The sequence below is a fragment of the Barbus barbus genome, assembly GCF_936440315.1.
Source record: "Barbus barbus genome assembly, chromosome: 1".
Classification (NCBI taxonomy): Eukaryota; Metazoa; Chordata; class Actinopteri; order Cypriniformes; family Cyprinidae; genus Barbus; species Barbus barbus.
In genome coordinates, this window is record NC_136729.1 from 37,135,366 (window position 1) to 37,142,777 (window position 7,412).

Below are 7,412 nucleotides of genomic sequence, written 5' to 3' on the forward strand. Positions count from 1 at the left end.
AGACCAGGCCCGTGACGAGGCAATGCCTCTAGTCAAATGGGCTCGTACTCCAATGGGGCATTGAAGGCCCAAGGAAGAGTAAGCCAGCGTAACGGCATCCACTATCCACTTAGAGAGTCTCTGCTTCGTGACCGGAAGCCCTTTGGCGCGGTTACCGAAGCTAACAAAGAGCTGTTCCGTGCGCCTGAAGGAGGCGGAACGCTCAAAGTAGATCCGTAGGGCTCTAACATGGCATCACAAAATTAACTCCCGGTCTTCCTCGGAGGGAGGAAGCGCGGAGAGTTTGATGACCTGAGCTCTGAACGGAGTGGAAAGTACCTTAGGTACGTATCCATGCCTTGGTTTTAGGACGACCTTGGAGTCGTTTGGCCCAAATTCCAGGCAGGCGGGGCTCACAGAGAGCGCCTGCAGGTCTCCTACTCGCTTGACTGACGCTAGTGCTAGTAGCAGAGCAGTCTTCAGCGACAGTGACCAAAGGTTCGTGGACTGGAGCAGCTCAAAAAGGAGGGCCCCTCAGGGCCCTCAGCACAGTGGGTAAGTCCCATGTAGGGACAGTAAGGGGCCGAGGCGGATTCAGCCTCTTGGCACCCCTTAGAAAACGGACGATAGCATTGTCCCTGCCCACTGATTGGCCCGCAATAGGGGCGTGGAAGGCCGCTATTGCCGATACGAACACCCCGAGTGTGGAGGGAGAGCGTCCTTTATCCGGCAGTTCCTGCAGGAAGGACAGAATCACCGCCAACTTAGATGTAGGGGGGTCCTCACCGCGGTTTAGACACCATTTGGAGAAAACCGCCCATTTAAGGGCATAGAGGCGTCTCGTAGACGGGGCTCTAGCCTCAGAAATGGTATTTAGCACTCGCTCTGGGAGGCTGGTAGGCTCCCGTTGAGCGGCCAGAGGTGAAGCGCCCACAGTTTGGGAAGAGGGTGCCACAAACCATTCACCTGAGAGAGGAGATCTCGTCTCAGGGGCACGGACCAGGGGGCTGCGGTTAGCAGCTGGGTCAGCTCTGACATCCAAGGCTGGTTCTCCCACAGGGGGGCCACCAACAAGACCTTGTGTCGTTGTTCCCTGATTCGCCTGATGACCTGAGGAATCAGAGCGATCGGAGGGTACGCATAAAGGAGGAGGTTGGGCCAGTCGTGGGCCAACGCGTCCTTGACCTTCGAATAATAGGCTGGGCAGTGAGAGTTGTCTTTGGAGGCGAAAAGGTCTACTTCGGCCTTGCCAAAGATTCTCCAGATCATTCGAACCGTCTGCGGATGGAGCATCCACTCTTCTGAGGGGACGTTGCTCCTTGATAGCATATCCGCTCCTCGGTTCAATCTGCCCGGCAAATTTGCTGCTCTCAGCGAGCGCAAGTTGAGCTGAGCCCACTCCAGAAGTCGCTCTACCATAAGGAAGAGGCGCTTCGAGGAGAGACCTCCCTGGTGATTTACGTAGGACACCACTGACATGTTGTCTGAGCGGATCAGCAAATGTCGTCCCTTTAGCTCTGGCAGGAAAACTGGCAGGCTCGACACACTGCTAGCATTTCTAAGCAGTTGATGTGGAGGTTCTGCTCCGCCTTCGACCAAAGGTCGGTTTGCCTTCGCACAGCGCCCCCGTCTGTTGTGACAACTTTCCTGCTGCAGACCATCCCTATGGTCACACCCTTTCTGAACCATCGTGGGTTCTTCCAGGGGACCAGGGCTGTTACACAGGCCTGGCTCACCCTGATATGTAGGCGATCATGTCGCCATGCGTGGGGCGGAACCCGAGGCCCAACTGTAGCACCGGCAATGCTGTGGCCATGAGGCCCAGCATCCTCTGAAACGCTTTGACGGGGCGAGCGGTGCCGCTCTGGAAGGAGGCTGCGAGCTTTTAAATGGCCAGAGCGCGTTCTGGCGCTAGCACAGCTCTCATCTGAGCTGAGTCCAAAACTGTTCCCAGAAACGACACCCGTCGGCTGGGAAACAGCGCGCTCTTGGCAAAATTGACCCTGAGCCCCAGGCATTCTAGGTGGCTGAGGAGGAGGGCTCTGTGTGAGAGTAGTTGTACCTCTGACTGGGCCAGAATGAGCCAGTCGTCGAGGTAATTGAGAATGCGGATTCCCATCTGCCTGAGAGGGGAAAGAGCCGCGTCCATGCACTTCGTAAAAGTGCGTGGGGCCAGGGACAGTCCAAAGGAAAGGACCGTGTACTGATAAGCCACTCCCTCAAAGGCGAATCTCAAGAATCGTCTGTGATGGGGGGGCTATCTGGACGTGAAAGTATGCGTCTTTCAGGTCCAGGGAACAGAACCAGTCCTCTGAGCGAATTTGCGAGAGGATCTGCTTCAGTGTGATCATCCTGAACGACCTCCTCACGAGGGCGCGATTCAGGCGTCTGAGATCGAGGATGGCCCGGAGGCCGCCATCCTTCTTGGGAACGAGGAAGTAATGGCTGTAAAAGCCTGATTCGCTCTGAGCTGGAGGAACCATTTCTATGGCTCCTTTTTTCAACAGCATCATCATTTCTGAACGTAGAACGTGAGCGTTCTAGCCGTCTACAGAAGAGGAGACCACGCCACTGAAGCGCGGGGGTCTGCGAGCGAATTGGAGTGAGTAAACTCGTTCTATTATCCGTATAACCCATTCTGACACTCCGGGGATGGCCCTCCAGGCCTTGGCCCGCGTGGCAAGGGGCTGGATAAACTCGAGTGGCAGGCCGCCTAGCGGGGACCTGAAGCTCGTGATAAGAGGGAGAGGAATGTGCTCCCTTTTGAAAATGTTTGTGTTTTATTTCCTTGCTATAACAGCGATCAGTTGTGTGGGCGCTTTTTGAAAGGGCCCAGTGTTCACAACAGTATTTACCACAAACTCATTGCCATCGGCACCCGGAGCTAAACGGGGTGTTTGGAGGCATGACAGAGGCCATTTGGGCCGTGGGCACAGCCCAGAAGCGTCAGGAGTCTGAAGCTGTCAGTTATAATCATAGTGACAACTTGCTTTCGATCTGCCTAAAGGATCAACCACTCTTAGAAGAGGGGTATTAATTACCATTGTGTAAACACACCAGCAGATCAAAAGTGCCACGCGCATCCTCTCAGATCCGCTCGTAGCGGACGAGGGGAGGGGCCATCTTCACTGAAGAAGGCGAGTCGAGATCAAAGAGTGAAACGCGGGGCTGCCCTGGCGTAAATTCACTCAAGCTTGATCGCGCGAACCCTGGAGCTTGCAGTTTCTTCCCCGAGATAACTGGGAGAGTAGAAACACTAGAGCAGGGGAGGCGTGGCCACCTTCATTGAAGAAAGGGACCGTGAGTGCGGCAGGGACAGACTGAAGCTTTCATAATGAAAGTAGCGCTGGCAGATCAAAGAGCTGCAAGAGGCGCTAATACTTAGTGTAAACACACTGGCAGATCAAAGACTGTATGCAGAGTGAAAAACGCGGGGCTATGCAGGCGCGAAAAATCACTCAAGCCCTTTTTTTTTTTTTTTTTTTTTTTTTTATATCCGTCTCCTTCTCCGAGGTGACTGGGAGAAGAGAAACGCGAGAGTCGGGGCCGCCCAGTGCAGCATGTTACAATGTGCACAGAAGGATTGAGCCACTCAATGTAATGAGGCGCTCTAATCCACACGCGCTGGCAGATCAAAGCGCTGTATGCAGAGTGAAACACACGGGGCTATGCCGGCGCGAAAAATCACTCAAACCTGATTGCTCAGCCTCACTCGCTGTTCCTGTCTCCGAGGTGACTGGGAGAAGAGAAGGGGGAGGCGGGGCCTGCTACATAGAGGACCGCGAGCAAATCAGCGCAAAGCCCGGCTTTCGGTGAAAGCAGGCTGCCTGTGTGAGCGCAGTCTCAGTGACGCACACACATAGCTTTCCACTCCGGTCCGCCAAAGAGAATAGAGCCGCCCAATGAAGGAGGAGCTCTGATTCTCACGTGTGAACACCGGCGGATCAGAGCGCTGCAGGAAGCTCCGTGGCTCTGATGTTTCATTCTCCGAGCTTTGCTGAGAGAGGGGAAACGGGAGAGCGGAGTTGCCTCCACAGAGACGGACAGCGAGCGGGAAGAGCGAGACTCATACTCGAACGAGCTGTCTCAGTAAGCGCGCAGTCAGTGCGTGGGCGAGACCCAGACAGGCGGCACGCGCTCACTGCTCTTTTGCATCGTGCAGGATTCCCAGGATTCCCTGCACGAGCCACACTCGCTGTTGCGGCATTTGCAACAACGCCGATAAATATGCATTTTTATAGCACTCACCGGATGGCGGCAGCGAACAGACCGGGGCTTCTGCGGGGCTGGAGCGCGGTGAAAGCGGCGTCTCAGCTGGCAGGAGGTCTCTGGCTCAGCTGCGAGGCGTGTCAACGGCGAGGCGGCTTCTTGGGATCAGCGAAGGCGAGATGTCGTCGCTGAAGGAGAAGAAATCTGAGGATCCTATGGCCAGACGGCCGATTATATAGCCAGATAACCCCGCCCATTCTGGCGGGATCTGGCGGGCTCCGTCGCCATAGGCTCATGCAGCTCCGCTGCCGACACATTGGTTCGTTTTTAACACACTGCACGAACCAATGATCGTGCAGTTTCACTGCGTGATTGAATAAGGCTTCAGTAAAGGAGAAAAAAGGCTTTTTCCCATAGCGTCTTTAGCAAGACGCAGTACGAGTGGAGTATCGATAGGGAACACTAGTTTAAACCTTCTAAGAACACTAATGCTGTGATTAGTGCAAACGAAGAGAAAGCAAGGCCACATTTGCTAAAAAGCTTCTTTCTCAGTGAGAGAAAGTTGGTTTATGCAATTTTAAGAATAAAGCTCAAGTACATGAAAGATGTTTCTTTCTCATGAAATGTAATGTTATTTGCAAAGTAGAAGACAGATTTTTATGTGTTAAAGTTTTTTTTGCAGAGCAAGTCATGTTTGAGCTTCAATGCACATTATCACTAGTTTAAACCTTCTAAGAACACTAAGGCTGTGTTTAGTGCAAATGAAGAGAAAGCAAGGCCACATTTGCTGCAAAGCTTCTTTCTCAGTCAGAGAAAGTTGGTTTACGCAATTTTAAGAGTAAAGCTCAAATACATGAATGATGTTTCTTTCTCATGAAATGTAATGTTATTTGCAAAGCAGAAGTCAGATTTTCATGTGTTAAAGTTTTTTTGCAGAGAAAGTCGTTTGAGCTTCAATGAACATTATCACTAGTTTAAACCTTCTAAGAACACTAAGGCTGTGTTTAGTGCAAATGAAGAGAAAGCAAGGCCACATTTGCTGCAAAGCTTCTTTCTAAGTGAGAGAAAGTTGGTTTCTGCAATTTCAAGAGTAAAGCTCAAGTACATGAAAGATGTTTCTTTCTCATGAAATGTAATGTTATTTGCAAAGCAGAAGTCAGATTTTCATGTGTTAAAGTTTTTTTGCAGAGAAAGTCATGTTTGAGCTTCAATGCACATTATCACTAGTTTAAACCTTCTAAGAACACTAATGCTGTGTTTAGTGCAAGTAAGCAAATGAAGAGAAAGCAAGGCCACATTTGCTGCAAAGCTTCTTTCTAAGTGAGAGAAAGTTGGTTTCTGCAATTTCAAGAGTAAAGCTCAAGTACATTAAAGATGTTTCTTTCTCATGAAATGTAATGTTATTTGCTTTGCAGAAGACAGATTTTCATGTGTTAAAGTTTTTTTGCAGAGAAAGTCATGTTTGAGCTTCAATGCACATTATCACTAGTTTAAACCTTCTAAGAACACTAAGGCTGTGTTTAGTGCAAATGAAGAGAAAGCAAGGCCACATTTGCTGCAAAGCTTCTTTCTCAGTCAGAGAAAGTTGGTTTATGCAATTTTAAGAGTAAAGCTCAAATACATGAAAGATGTTTCTTTCTCAAGAAATGTAATGTTATTTGCAAAGCAGAAGTCAGATTTTCATGTGTTAAAGTTTTTTTGCAGAGAAAGTCATGTTTGAGCTTCAATACACATTATCACTAGTTTAAACCTTCTAAGAACACTAATGCTGTGTTTAGTGCAAATGAAGAGAAAGCAAGGCCACATTTGCTGCAAAGCTTCTTTCTCAGTCAGAGAAAGTTGGTTTATGCAATTTTAAGAGTAAAGCTCAAATACATGAAAGATGTTTCTTTCTCATGAAATGTAATGTTATTTGCAAAGCAGAAGTCAGATTTTAATGTGTTAAAGTGTTTTTGCAGAGAAAGTCATGTTTGAGCTTCAATGCACATTATCACTAGTTTAAACCTTCTAAGAACACTAATGCTGTGATTAGTGCAAACGAAGAGAAAGCAAGGCCACATTTGCTAAAAAGCTTCTTTCTCAGTGAGAGAAAGTTGGTTTATGCAATTTTAAGAATAAAGCTCAAGTACATGAAAGATGTTTCTTTCTCATGAAATGTAATGTTATTTGCAATGCAGAAGACAGATTTTTATGTGTTAAAGTTTTTTTTGCAGAGCAAGTCATGTTTGAGCTTCAATGCACATTATCACTAGTTTAAACCTTCTAAGAACACTAAGGCTGTGTTTAGTGCAAATGAAGAGAAAGCAAGGCCACATTTGCTGCAAAGCTTCTTTCTCAGTCAGAGAAAGTTGGTTTATGCAATTTTAAGAGGAAAGCTCAAATACATGAATGATGTTTCTTTCTCATGAAATGTAATGTTATTTGCAAAGCAGAAGTCAGATTTTCATGTGTTAAAGTTTTTTTGCAGAGAAAGTCGTTTGAGCTTCAATGCACATTATCACTAGTTTAAACCTTCTAAGAACACTAAGGCTGTGTTTAGTGCAAATGAAGAGAAAGCAAGGCCACATTTGCTGCAAAGCTTCTTTCTCAGTCAGAGAAAGTTGGTTTACGCAATTTTAAGAGTAAAGCTCAAATACATGAATGATGTTTCTTTCTCATGAAATGTAATGTTATTTGCAAAGCAGAAGTCAGATTTTCATGTGTTAAAGTTTTTTTGCAGAGAAAGTCGTTTGAGCTTCAATGCACATTATCACTAGTTTAAACCTTCTAAGAACACTAAGGCTGTGTTTAGTGCAAATGAAGAGAAAGCAAGGCCACATTTGCTGCAAAGCTTCTTTCTCAGTCAGAGAAAGTTGGTTTATGCAATTTTAAGAGTAAAGCTCAAATACATGAAAGATGTTTCTTTCTCATGAAATGTAATGTTATTTACAAAGCAGAAATCAGATTTTCATGTGTTAAAGTTTTTTTGCAGAGAAAGTCATGTTTGAGCTTCAATGCACATTATCACTAGTTTAAACCTTCTAAGAACACTAATGCTGTGTTTAGTGCAAGTAAGCAAATGAAGAGAAAGCAAGGCCACATTTGCTGCAAAGCTTCTTTCTAAGTGAGAGAAAGTTGGTTTCTGCAATTTCAAGAGTAAAGCTCAAGTACATGAAAGATGTTTCTTTCTCATGAAATGTAATGTTATTTGCAAAGCAGAAGTCAGATTTTCATGTGTTAAAGTT